General features: G+C 31.4%; 1 protein-coding gene across 2 annotated transcripts in view; it reads left to right on the forward strand.

Moving 5' to 3' along the window:
* LOC108917887 overlaps positions 1–14,455 on the forward strand; it is a 58,994-nt gene that overhangs the window by 10,623 nt on the left and 33,916 nt on the right. Inside the window, exon 2 of one of the 2 annotated variants that reach the window (XM_023454691.1) lies at positions 4,672–4,724. The exons of the other annotated variant lie outside the window; for it this stretch is intronic. The gene's annotated coding sequence lies outside the window, so the exon portion shown is untranslated. The remainder of the gene's footprint in view (positions 1–4,671; positions 4,725–14,455) is intronic. 2 annotated transcript variants of the gene reach the window in all.

Consider the following 14,455-nt stretch of genomic DNA (forward strand, 5'->3'; position numbering starts at 1 on the left):
AACAAAATAATGCAAATTCTTTCAACAAAATCAGACATAGTGAAAATCGAAAAACTCACTTTCGTATGTTTATAAAAACACGCGTAACTACAGTAATTGTATTGCATATCTATGTGTATGTTTTACGTAGGCAAAAATTATCATTTAAATTGGATTTCGTACATATTAATTTCCTCAGAATGGCGATAGTGCAAATTAAGACTGTATTTTTAGGATTGTCTGTTACTTGTTCTGAATAGACCCTTGTAGTATACACACTTAGAATTAATTGTCATGCGAATATTAAAGTGATTAATGAAGGGTTCATCCGGGAAATTTGCCATAATAGATTTGTCACTCATCACTATTTTACCTCTGATTCAAGTTCAACCCTTAACCTTCTCACCTGGTCCGTTATTTGTTTACTTGCGACGGGCAGATGTGCTACTGTATTGGAACTGTATTGTGACTGAGAATATAGCCGTTATAAGTATCGTCATTATACTCTATATAGGGTAGGGGGTCTCATAACTAGAAGAAACACCTTATCAACTGCGTCGGCTACAACATTGAATTTGTTTTTTGATCAGTTTATTGTAAAAATAAATTATGATTTTTCTAAGACATAACAATAAAAAAATCTGTCACAAGGAGACTGAAGAAAATTAATAACACAACCAAAGAAGTAAATCAATCAATACTCCTATTACCTTCATATCAATTAAATAAGACGTTAATTTCTCTATAGAGCATCTACAGTATGTCCGCGGTTAGGGTGAATAAGAGGAAAAACTTTTTTATTTTACATTTTACAAAAAGAAGGCACACTTGATAAAAAGTTTTGCTTGAATTTAAAGTGAGCCATGGTGAAACTTAACTTTTCATGTACGGGGTGTCCAGATAATAAAGAAAAATCTGAAAATGTCATGAGGGAAAAGTACCTTTACTTTTAATATTTCTGCAAAGTGATATTTTGCAAAAGTCGTGCAAAAAAGTTACTTGAGTTTTTAAATAAAACAATTCGAACACTCCTCCGCCAATGTTCACACAAATTTGAAGGCGTGCAAGAAATACATTGTAGCTGCATCTAATATCTTATCTAAAGATATGTACTGTACAGCATCTTTAATTCGTTGTTTCAGCTGCTTTATATTTTTTGCTGTAAAGTTAGCATTTATTTCATAATTAATTACTCTTGGGGGTTTTTAACGAAGTAGGTACAGTGAAGAAAAATGTCATTTTATTCACAACCCTCTATTTGAAATAAAAAAGTTTTTCCTCTTATTTAAATAAGGCCAATTTTCCCACAAATTGGAATTATGTCGTATTCTTTAATTTGGAACAACTTTTCCTAGGGACACTTTTCAGAAATATTAAAAATAAAGGTAGTTTACTCTCGTGACTTTTTCAGATTTTTTATTTTCTATATTTTCCGTAAAATGTAAAATAAAAAGCGGACATGCTGCAGACATTGATGGTTTCTAAGTTGTCTACACATACCTGCATTGTTGTTACCGTTATGCGTTAGGTTTTTCAATTTTTGCTACTATTTAATGCACCGTACTTGTATAAGTCGCAAACTGAAACAAGTAATTTTATGTCTGACACTTTTCTCTAATGTATTGATAATACCGAACATTAAAATTGATATATTTATTTTTGGAAGCCTGAAATTCCTTAGAATAAATTCTTTGGAAAATAAATATTTGGAACGTGGTCTTTGAACCACAAGTCTAATATGCATATATAAAAATAGATGACCCTTGTATTATCATCATCAAAACGATATAATTGTTATTGTCTCTTTCCCTTCATTATTGCTTTCTCGTTTTTTTTTGCATATTGAATGTCGAGCTTAAAAAAGTTGCATTAATTTGGGCCTGTAGGTCAGCGGCGTTAATTACTGACCTAAAAATATGTAGTGGTAGGTACATCTGTGGATCTGCTAGGCGAATCTACTGACAAGATAATTTAGGTATAAGCAAAAAATCAATTACTTTCTGTGGAGTTTGACAGAGTTGTAACTAATACGAAATTTTTGATGAATCAGAATTTACAGTATCTCGAATGAAGTTTTCATTATTATATGCATATATTTTTTAGTTTGTTCATCCGCTTAGTAATGTACGTGATTACAAATGATTTGTGTTATCAGACACGTCATGGAGTGGGAATAACAGAGATTTTAACAAAAAGAATAGCGAGGATAGCGATAAAAGTATGGGAATATCCGGAATTACGTGACACGTTAAACATGTTTTGTGTTTCGTTTTAAGGGGGCGTTGTCCAGCATTTTAGAAAATCTAAACAAGTTAGGTACAATATTTCTTCACTATATCACTTACATAAGTTTTCTTCTGAGTATAAGACAACTGACAATACATTCAAAACAACATTTGAACTGTTGAACATACAGAAAATCTCGTACAGTGCTATTAAGCATAACCACACCCCGCAAAATATTTTTAGGGAACTATTAACACATGCGTTAATCACAACTATTGAGTATCATTACAAAATTTGTTGGGCAAAACAGGAAAGGTACATTTTCTGATGTTTACATGATCTACGTGATCTTTCAATGCGAAAATTAAAGGACCTTGCAATAGTTTAGCATTAAATATAAAATAAATAAAAATAAAATTACGCTTCGTCACTTCCGAGATAGATCTACTTGTTCCGTCATTGTCTTACCAAAAGTGTCGTCTATAAAACGCTAAGGCTACATAATATACAGGACAAATTTTGGACCGGGAACAAAATTGAATAAAATTTTATGGTTTTTGTATTTACAACAAAACACGGGACAAAAACTGGACGACACGCCACGACTATGCACCTTTTTTATGTAGTACGTAAGTCGAGTACGATTCCAGAAGTTCTCAGTAAGGTTTAACAATTTTAGTTATTATTAATTTTATCCACCATTCTGAAGTTTCAACAATTCTGATTAGGTATTAAAATGCTACCTAACATTAAAAAATTATCTACAAGTTTGGAAACGCATTGTGTGGCTTTTTATTTCATTATTTAAAGTGGTATACAGTGATTTCGTTGCAATTGATTTTTCCACTTTATTTGTAAGCATCATGGTTTAGCGACGATTAATGTTGTTAAAAGCTTCGTATGGGGATTGTTGTTTTTGTGTTACGTAGTGTATGGCAAACAACAAAAAAGTGTTTCTAGTCATTCACCGTTTCCCCTTGTTAAGTTTTTCGTGAGTATAATTATCCCTTTCAATGCTGCCCACTTATGAAATATTCGCTTGTATTTATAATTATAACAGAAACGTAAATTGTGCAACATAATTACACTCATTAAGTAAGTCGCTGTCACTATCTGTACCTCCACTTTAACAGTTGTATTAATTAGTGCACAATTATTTATATTTGCATTTCAAAAGCATGTGAATATATACTTGCTGATATATCCTTAAACAAGTATAGACAAATGTGTGTAATTGATACATTAATTCAATACAACATAAAACTTACTAGAGGAATTGTTAAACTACAAACAAAATAAATCATTAATAGCCAAAAATAAATGCCAAATTTGATGATCAATTTACTTGAATTGTGTATTTAAAAATATTCGTTGCCAAAAAGACATCTTCAAACGGAGAAGTGTCATTCGAATTAAGGGACATAAGTAGTAGTTAAGTAGGTACATCTTCAAAAAATTTCTGATTATTTACTTATTATGTACTTAATAGAATTTTTACTATATAAAAGTTTATCCTCAACTATTTTGACAAATAGGAATAGTTACAAAGGTAAAAATATGTTCTTTATAAGGATACAAGGATATCTTATTCCTTGTTATACTTACATACATTCTACATAACTTCCCATCACTTAAAGCAAGATGCTACGAATGTTCGCCAACAACGATTCTATTTCTCAAAAATGTGTTTTAAAATTTTTGCTTGTATAGAAGATTGAGGTTTACCTCGTTCGCTGGAAAGTTATTATTAAAAATATGGATTTTTGCCTCGATATTGTTTCAGTTTCAGACTAACCCCAGATACATCCTATTTATAAGGCTTAACGGAAATAGGCCTAAAAATAAATCCTGCGTCAGGTATGTAATACCTTAAAACAAGAATATATACCATGAAGATTATGTAAATCATTAACCATGGTTTAAAGTGATATCAATTCGATTTTAAAACCCATAAAAACAAGCCAAAACAACAGTGACTTAAAACATGTAATTACAAATTTGTAATATACAAGGCGAGTCAAGTTTGAGGGTTAGTAACTATTTAGGATTATTACAATAACGATATTTTTTTTATTTCTAATGGTTACATTGTATTTGTAATAAAATATCCTAATTTTTTGTTTGTGGAACGATTGGTCATGAATTATTTTCAATTTGTTCAACTGTTCAACTCCCATAGTACTCAGTGGCATCGAAATTCTACCATCCCAACTAATTTTTGTCCATTTGCCCCACTTATTAGCCCAAATTTCATCAATCTACGTCAAACATCTTAGGAGATATTTAAATAAATGGAACTTTTTTTAAGTATCAACACTTTGTCTTGAAAACGAAGCGTTCTATGACCTACGTTTATATCAACTTTGTTCTTAGAATGAGCTCATCTATCGATTACTAAAGTTTGACTACAAAAACTTGTTCCTCCTTGGTCCTTCTACATTTCTTATGCTTTCTTTTCTGTTTCAGGGGCGGCGTAGTGTATTATTCTCACAGCGTGCAGATCAAAATTTTCAATTTAGGTAAATATATTTTGTCAAAATACTTGTATATTAACCAATAATTTTATATTTATGTTGAGACCTTCATATTGTACAATATCATAGTTTTCATCATTAATATGTTTATTTTTTCCTGTATATTAAAATAGTTACAACTACAAAGATCATAACACAATAATTAACTAACTAGTTATTTTAAAACTGTAAAAGCACTACATTAAATCTGCAGTAAATATTATTTATGAAGACGCGAACAGTTAAATACAACGTAAGGATAGAGTGAGTGTAATTTTATATTATTTTTTATGCTAGTGCCCATGATTGTCAACAAGTTCCGGAATAAGAGTTGCAACCTATTTTTCTGAAAACAGTGATTCTAATTTTATATTTTCACGTATGAGTTCCTCATTCAAATGAGTATTTATCGATATTTTGAAAAAAAAAACAGTAATTAATAATTTCGATATATCAATTATGTGTTTCTGTATTAATTATATGTAGACATATTATTTTTAAAAGAGTGAACAAATGTGATAGATAATAATAAAATAAATGTTTTCTAAAGAGACACAATACCTACAGCAATTGGGTGTATCTTAAGAAGTGGTAATAAATCACTAGGCGTATTTTATTGCATTTTTTGGCCATTATAGAAAGCAGGTTAAGCATGACCGGCTAGCCCAACTGACCTAATTACAATAGTAATTCTATTGGGGTAATCTCGTTTAATTAAATAAAAGCCCGCTGTGTCTGCAAGTGGGACGAATATACTAATTCCTGAGTTACATGTTCATTTATAAAGCGATTTCTGCATGAAAATATTTCTGAAGAAATTGTAGCTTTAATAGAAGTGTATATAAAGTATGCATAAAAAATATATAATCAATTTATCAAAATTTATGATCAAAAAAACGAGAAATGAGAAAATAATACCAACAGTGGTGAAATTCATGAGTCAAAAGATTTTCCAAGATTTCTGGAAAGATAAATTAAAAGAGAAATATTGCTAAGTCTTTTCAATAATATTGAAATATTTTAAGTTTGACGCAGTTCATCAAACTTTGAGAGATTCTTCATTGGTTCTCCGTACCATAATGTGTTTCTTATCTTCTTATATTTCATTATTGTTATTAACAAATATTCCATTGAAATGAAAATGAAATATCCTTAACTAATATATTTTGAAGGCATGGCAACTATTTTTTAAAATTTACTATAATTCCCGATAAGATCATTTCTTCATTGTATAGAACAGTGGTGGCACATAACTTTTATTAATTTTGTTTAAATTGTCTTATAATGGGATTTTCACTAATTGTTAATGTAAAACGACCAAAAAAAAGGTTATGTGAATTATTAATAGAGAATGTTACGTCAAAAAAGTTGTATTCATCAACACAACTTAAAAAAAGACAAACTCCTAAAACAGTTTGTGTAGTTTTTATTATTTTGTGCAATATGTTGAGACAATGTTTTGATTGAGACAGATATTCCAGACATTTCATAAAATCAATGTTCAATTCAGTCAATGTTTTCACATGTAAGATTATGTATTTTGATATAATCAGGGGCAGGTTAACGCAAAATTGAAAGAGAGAAAGCAAGAAAGTTAATTTCGGAATAATTAAGAATTAAATGATTGTTACTAATCTTTTACTCGTCTTCTACATTTTTTATACATTATTCCAGTAGTTTCCATGAAATATGATAGCAGTATCATCTGCGTAAAAAGTCACATTGTTATTATCATGTAACTTGACAATTTCATTAATTTACATTAAAAAAATTTTAGGTCCCAGCAGTGCCTTGAGGGAAACTTGTTTCTATCCACCCTTCTATTATTTTTTTTTATTAATTTTAAGTTTTTGGATCCGGTAGTAATATATCACCACAAATAATGTCGGATGCCTTAGTTAATTCCATAAATATTAATAATTATAATAACCAAATTAATCATTAAGGGGGATGGTCAAACGCTGATAAGTATCAATCTCTTATAGTGATCCAAGCCAACGTTCTTCCACTCTACCATACCCGCAGAGAGGGAGCCTAGTACGAATATAGCTCTTACGGCCGCGACAGTGGCATTCATCGATTCAAGTATTGACGCCTTGATATAGTAATACATTTTATCTGCTATCACTATAGTAAATAGACTATTAATACATTGTTTTTAAAGGGGTAAGTGGATTTTACCGTAGAAAGTTGCTATGGACAACGAGAGGTAAATGAGGTAACTTACCTCCCTAGGGAAAAAGTGATTTCGAGTTATAAATGCATATTTTATGAACAAATAATTATGAATGAATATTTATAGTAATTGTACAGTTATTACATTTAGTAACATTTATAAAATCTGGATAATTATTCCCCTCACGTTTAATAATTCTCACATTCTTCTCAAAATGATTTGACCGCTTTATTTCAGTCACCGGAGGCTCAATATTATCTGGCTGATCCATTAAAACAGTATGATGCGACGTACTACTAGAACCTGGAGTTGAAGTGTCATTGTAAAGAATTCTTCTGTTGGCTATTTCATTTTTGTTACTTAAACTGTTTGGAACATAACTTTCTGCAATTGTGGCTGATTTCCACCTACCATGTCTTTTGATTGCTAATACGTCAACTCCTGTATTAGCCAGTAACGTTGCCGATATTCTTCGGAATGAACGGCCTGTATATGTTTCAGGATGTTCTAGTTTCAAAAACTGTGCAATCTTTTTAGGAATCATAGAAAGGGTACTCTTGCCGACTGGTTGGTTGTAACATCTACCTGCTTGATAGCGCATAAAAAGCGTGAAATATCAGTTTTAATTTCCAATCTAATCTTGATATATTTCTTGAGAATTTCTAGGTGAGAAACATAACCCAGACGAGAAGTAATTGTAAACGTACGTGACATACCATTTTTGGAATCTGGAATTGTAACTACAATAATGTCATCGAAATTTTTGCGGTTGACGTTGCATAACTCATGAGAACGGCATGCTCCTGCAATGCCTAAGACCGTCACTACCTTCATTAGCAAATTTGTGTTATCGGGTGCCTGAACGAAAAAATCGTTGACTTGCTCTTGTAAAAACATTTGACTTTTTAGGTGTATAACCGTCATTCTTACGATTCAAATATGCTCTCAGCTTGCGGTATTTGGATGTATCCACTCTATGAAAATAGTTGACTCAATCATTGAGTAGTCTCTCCACAAACTCGCCGGTGACTTTAAAGTTCTTGACTTCTCCATGAAATATGCCAGCAGTGACATTTTAGAAACCCCAGAATTTTCGTTCTGGCACCATTCTTTGAAATTTCTATATACTGGTCTGTAGCGCACTTTCGACTTCTCGGGCAATAAAAATTCGCATTTTCTATTTGAAAATCACCCATTTAGAAATAATAATTCAAAACCAGCAAAATTGCAACTTTTATGTAGATTTGTTTATAAACACCTTAGAAAAGACAAAATCCAAACAACCAAGGCGACTTTGCAAGATTTCGAATAATGTCAAAATGAATTGATTAAGAAATGTCAAAAAATAAAACCTAATCTTTATTTCATGAAACATAAAGAACTGTGGAGCAGATAAAATGTTATACACCACGCAGCAGTTATAATTTACCAGTCTCAGACTCTATTGCCAGCCATTGCTTGCAATAGAGTTCAAGAATACTAATAATACTTAACCTGCTTTATGGTGTAAGTAACTATTTTTCTATTATTAATATAATTGATCATTTAACTAATTTCGTAATTAAACATTTTTCAAATATTTTAAAAAGTTGTTCATCAGAGAGGTGTTATATTTCATTCACTCGAAGAAATCTCAAAAATATTTTAGCTCGTGCTGAAAATTAGTTTTCAGACCGATCTAATTTTTCCTAAATATATGGAATACATACACAATGCTGTTTGAGCTGTTATCGGTGAATAAATATCAAACTTTCCACTTTCATCTCCATACCTTCTCTTCTTTTTGTACCGATATTAGATACGCTTTTAATCCCAGAAAACCTTCGTTTAGAATTCAGCCCCCGATCCGGTACCGCAAACAGAGCTGAAAATAAATTTTTTAACGGAAACCAAAGCTTTTATCCACGGGTTCGTATTACAAAAAGGTTTTTCGCTTCCTCGCTCTCTCAACTAAAAAATTGACTCGAACAATAATTATATACGGTCGTCGTCTTGTGTCTTTTGTACCATACTTCCTGAAGCTCCGGTTTATATTTTATCAGATTGTGCCCAACAATGGGTTTCCCGTCATATATTCTCTCTAGTGTGAAAAGTAGTGCAAACTTATTTAGATCCAGTGTTATTTAGTATGGGATAGGGTAGATGTAACACTGATAGATATAATAGGCACCGCATAGAATGATTAGCATATCCTAAAATCGACAGGTTAGATAGTTATTATAAGCAACATATGGTAAGTGCCTCATGTGTGGAATAATAAATTAGCTGTTAATCAATCACATGCATGAAAAAAAAATTGAAGAAATTTAACAGCATACTTATCTACATATGTAATGTGTAACCTCTGCTTTCATTTACTATTGTTTTTTATGTTATTTGATTAACACTAATTGACTAATTTATAGTGTTCACATATAAGTAAAAATTTGTCTCATTTTTATAAAAAAAATATAACACCTGTTAATTTTAAATTCATATTCTGCCCGAGGTTCAGCCAAGGGCATATTTAGTATTGAACAGTCATAATGTTGGGCCTATTGAGCCAGTAAAATATTATTATGTCTATGTGAGTGTTGTTAATTTTTGTTACGGTATGGGATACCGACGCGAACTATCGAAAATGCATTCGATTTCCCAGGATACAGTTTATACAAGTATTAAAGTTATTTAACCTGCTAATTACGGTTTATCATGACAATACAGGGTGTGTAAGTGTAAAAATAGGACATAGAGTAACTATGAATTTAGGACAAATTTTACAGTGTATGCAAATAGATGACATTAATAGAGATGATAAAGTCACAACGTTTATCGAAAAAGCCGTCAATTTTCAGATTAATGTTATACAACAGGCTAAGTGACTGATATATTGAAATTATTAAGTACTACTAAAGCATTACCATCTAGTCTAGAGTAATGACTTCGATATGTTTGCTGTCCAAATTCACAGTTGTAATCCCTTAATTTTGGCCCTATATAGAGTGTTCGGTGACGAACAGTACATGACAGAGTGTCAAAGTTTTGTGTCAAAATTAGGGAGTATATAGGGTGGTTTTTAATTTTTTATTAAAACTTTCTTTAACTATTGCTTTCGAATTATTTATGGAAATGTATTTCTCTTTGGTATGCACCATATACCACCGAAGATAGACAAACTCTTGAAATCGGGATACAAAATATTTATCTTGCACATATATTTTTTATTATTTCATACAAAATATACTCAAAGTATATGAACCAGTGACAGAAACCATGCATTGAATATATATTTTGAAAAATATCAAATCATCAAATAATGTAAATTTGGCTGAAGATATATTACATTATAGGACACCTAAGGCACAAGATTAAAATAAATCCAGTACGGTACTGGAATTTTGAAATTCTGACTGTAACCTTCAGTGACATATGGCATATGGCATATTTAAAAAACAAATAAATTCCCATAAATGGTTCAAAAAGCTTAGCCAAAATAAGCTTTGGTGAAAATTAAAAAAACATCTCAAGTTTTCACCTAGTTCTTCTTTTTAGTGATTATCCCTTACTAACCTAGGTTTCACCACACTGCACAGTTTCTTATGAAACACCCGGTATAATAAAGCAACAAGCCATTTCAAATATTGTTAAAAACATTGCTGTCCGTTTGTTAAATGAATACATTTTGTATTCCCGTTTGCAACGGTGAATTCGCATTCCTTTTAAGGTATTCTCTTGGGCGAAGAAAAGAAAGTCGGCTTTCTGAATTGCCACTGCATTATTAATTTCATGTCTGTGATAGATGACGTCTGCTACAATTTTCCAGTTGCTTCATCTCATTGCGAAGATACGCGAATAAATTGCGGTCATAGAAAAATTGCAATTATTCACTTATAAAAATACTAAAAGCATAAACTATTGAATGACATTATTTTTAAAATTTGCCAAATCACAACAAATATTTACTGGTTTTGTTGTACTGGATACCGTTCTTTTGTGCAAAGGTCGTTTATATCAAAATTCGTTCCAAGAGCATTCACCACTAGATGGAAATTATCGAATGTATTTGCCCAATTGTAATTAGATCGGAGGGAATGAAGATATTTATATTTTATGAACGGAAACATTTCCACACATGTAAAGACACTGCCTGCTATCTCTGTAAAATATAACAATATGTAATGTGACTTACATTTGGACTTTGGCTAAAGCCATTACAAGAAAAAATAACGTCGCTTCAGACCCAATACATCAAACTTAATTAACCGAGCAGTTTTACCTTCTATGGAAGTAGGAGGTATATTATGGTATATTATTTATTTCTCAAACGCTAAAAATAGGTCGTGATGACATCAGCCAGGTGTAATTTGTAGACCGTTGCAAACAGCGGTTAATAAAAGAAATTTATACACACTACTTTTTATTGTAAGCAAATTCCATTGCGAATACTGAAAATAGTCACTTTTAGTTTCATTGGAAAAGATAGCACTTTCCAATATTAATTTCTTTGTTGGTGACAACAATTGGTTTCGATACATGTGTGAACTTTTCACTACACTCACGTTAGTCTTTTTTGCATGGGAATGTTGGAATCCAATGTAGTCATGATTTATAAATAGACATCGGAAACTTTGTGGCGACAATCAAATAAATAAACAGTCGTAATCTATATTATTCTAGTAAGAGGCAATACATGTTGTAGTAGCAGAAACAAGTTAAATATGTGGTCAAACCGTGTGCCGCTCTATGCTCACGATACACATGCCATAAAAACACGTGCCACACACTCGACCAAGCAAAGCGTTAAACTCACCCACATACGCACAAACTACAATGATATGCATGGCCAATGTCCCTCAGCAAAAAAACTCGGTTGTTCACCAGCATGCCAGGCCGACAGGGCAGGCGTTAGGGTTCCGCTAGATACGTATCGAATAAATTGATCGATGCGAAGCTTCAGATCTGGCATGTTATTGTATAATGACGCGGATAATTGGATTACTAAAGTGTGAAAGTGTGAAATAGTTGATACTTCGACTATTTTAAATACGCTCCTGTGACCTCTGTAAATGTTGAATAACCGCGGGCCACTTAAGATAACTGTTAATTTTTTCCTACAATCGCTTTCCTTATGAGTAAGAATTTATTATTTTGTTAACTCTTGCGGGTACTTATTATTACTTACTATACCTATATATCTTATGGTAAGTTCCATGTGAAGCGTTTAGTGTAAAAAAATAGTCACTGTCCTTTTTTGTTTCATGTTATTATGTAAATACTTACATATATATCTTATAATGTAAAGAGTGCAGTTATAAGAAGGCGAACGGTTGTGTTACTTTTATTTGAATAAAATTACATAAAAGAAAACACGACCTACAGCCAACCCTGTACAACATTGCAGCCGTCCTAACATTTCTATTTATAAATTAAAATTAAAAATATCATATTTAATCATATGCGAAAAGAGAAAACGATGTAATAGTACCAAATATAAAATTTAATAATTGATACATTATTTTTAATTTTTAATTTTAATTGTAAACTGCTCATAAATTACGTATATGTAATTAGAGTTAGGTGTAATATGATCTATGCGTGTATTTCGAACGGCACAAAGCATGTTACATGTTTGCTTTCATTCTTTACAACACAAAGGTACCGTTAGCGTCTAGACTTTTTTTTACAATTGCAGCGTTACAAACTAAAAACATTTTAAACAAACGATCAAAAATTATAAATCTGAAGGCGTATTTTGGAAAGTTGATGATATAGATCCTTTTAATTAACTAATTTACATTTGATAAATAAAACGAATACGATGTGTAACATCCTGTAAGAGTTATTGCAATATTAATGAAGTTCCGTCAAACTTACATACCTACTCTTCTCTCACAAAATAAAAATTCCACAGGGAAGAGCAGTAGGTAAAGTCTCATATACCTTATATTATTCACAGACGTAGGGGGTAGGTTATAGGTGAGTCACATTGGCCAATATACTAAACGTACGTTTGAGAATTTACCCTAGAGTAGTTCTGCTCGCACAGGGGCGACATTGCCATTGTTCTTGAGAAAGACCCTGCAATATTTATTTCTAATCTTCTACGGCATGCGAAGGACAAATAAAGTCACTTCTCCCTTTCTGCGACGTATGTATCTATGATATTCACGCTGTGTATAGACATAGGATCTGTTATTGGTAGATACCCGTAGTTTAATTAAACCTTATTGAAAATTTGCATACTTTTTATAGTAAAATAGGATAGCCAATAATTATTCATGTTTTGAAACAAATATATTAATACTGCCATTAGAAATCGAAACGATCTTTTTCGATTAGTATAGAAAATGTTTGTAAAAAGGAAATAATAACTTTGGAGAAAATTCCAATTGTTTGATATTTTTTCCGTTTACTTTTTGCCAACAGTTGTTATTGATTTAGATATGATGCATAATATAGTTATGACATTATATAAACATGAATTTGCAAACGAAACAAAAATATTGGCGGTGTTTCCAATAGGAAGAGTATCATTTGGCAAACTGATCATTTCTTCTTTATTGTTTTCTGGAAAGAGTTCTCGTTGTCTTCGTGGTATTTTTGGATTAATATTTATATATTTTGTTAACGATTGTATCCTCTGCTCCAGTTTTACACGTACTAAGAAACACCCTATATACAAATGAATTCCATCCGTGGATAATCACCAGAAAACTAAATGAACTAATTTATTTCTCAAACTATTACAGTGTTGTAAAAACCCATTTGACTCAACACTGGATATCGAATTAAACTATTTTGTGCTCAGCACAAAGAACGGGTTCCACGATGCATCGAGATGGGTCTCCTTTCTTCTTCTTTTTGTAGGTAGCATCAATAAGGAGTAACGCTGACGTAAGCCGCCTATATAGCCGTAGAGATAATTTTAACGTTACCGTTTGATGTTATGTGGGTCACAGGGTGTCACTAGCAAAAAGAACTTTTATTTGTGTTGGAGATATTAAAAACGGGAAATTAGGTTAGCAAGAATTCTTTCGTAAAATTCTAGTTATGAAATTCGTTTGGCTGGAAAAGAGTCCTCGTGTAGAAGAACAGGTTGACAAGGTGATATGTATTTGCTATATGAGACAAAGTAACAGCTGTTGAAAAAGTCAGTGGTTACATAAAATGGGAAACGATTTAAATGAGAAATCATCTAAATTGATAGCAAACTTCTAAACATTGTAAAAAAATTGATAATATATCGAAACAAATTTTAGTAATCATCACTTTATTTCACAATACTTTTGCTCGTGATCCTCAAAGCTTCGTAATATTCTGAAAATTTTATTCTTTCACTTATTGACTATTACATCATCTTCCACTTATTTAAAATACTAGTTTATGGAAACCATTATTTTTTAAGGTTATTCTACTGTGTAATTATGAAAACCGCAACTAGTATAACGTAAAAGACACCACCTGTGGTAAGCCTAAGATTAATCTGGTGATCAATAAATTAGGTTCTAATTCATTTACATCTAGATAAAATTACATTTTAGAACTTTAGGTACAATTTTTAATACTTTTCAATTTTCATTCA

This window comes from Anoplophora glabripennis, unplaced genomic scaffold (genome assembly GCF_000390285.2).
Source record: "Anoplophora glabripennis isolate ALB-LARVAE unplaced genomic scaffold, Agla_2.0 scaffold3, whole genome shotgun sequence".
Lineage (NCBI taxonomy): Eukaryota > Metazoa > Arthropoda > Insecta > Coleoptera > Cerambycidae > Anoplophora > Anoplophora glabripennis.